We start from the raw sequence: 647 nt of genomic DNA on the forward strand, positions 1-647 counted from the left end.
GTAGAGCCGGCGGGGGCTGGACAGGACATGGGCAGAGCCGACGCCAGCAAGCGGGGACAGACTCGTCCCGCTTTGAAACCGCGCCGTTTGTGGGAGCTGTCAAACTGCCCCGCGAGCAAACTTGGCGACATTTCTTAAACATCACGCTCGTCACCAAGCAACCGCGGCAGGTGCCGAGTTGAGGAGAGCAGTTTTATAAAGGCTGTTGAAGCTCCTTGACACACCATGTAGGGGCAATGCTGCTTGCCACAGGTTTAGGGGAGAATTCAGCTCTTCTAATTATAACCACACAACAGCTGGGCAGGCCGCCGGGCGCGGGGCTCTGGCTGCGCGGCGGGGCTGCACCTCTGCGCGGTGGCTCGCCTGCTTCAGGCGCCTCGGTTGAGCGCTGCCCGGCAGCCACGGCCCCGGGTCCGGGCGGAGTGCCCGGGCGATGCCCTCAAGGTGCCCGGGCGATGCCCTCAGAGGCGCCCGGGCGATGCCCTCAAGGTGCCCCGGCGATGCCCTCAGGGGCGCGGGGCCGCGGCCGCTCCCGGCCCGCCCGCTGCCCCGGGCCCGCGGCGGCGCCTGCGCGCTGCGGCCGCTCGGAGCCGGCCCCGCTGGCGCCGCCCGCGGCTCCCGCGGCTCCTCTGCCTATTTTAGTCACA

This window comes from Lonchura striata, chromosome 3, assembly GCF_046129695.1.
Source record: "Lonchura striata isolate bLonStr1 chromosome 3, bLonStr1.mat, whole genome shotgun sequence".
Lineage (NCBI taxonomy): Eukaryota > Metazoa > Chordata > Aves > Passeriformes > Estrildidae > Lonchura > Lonchura striata.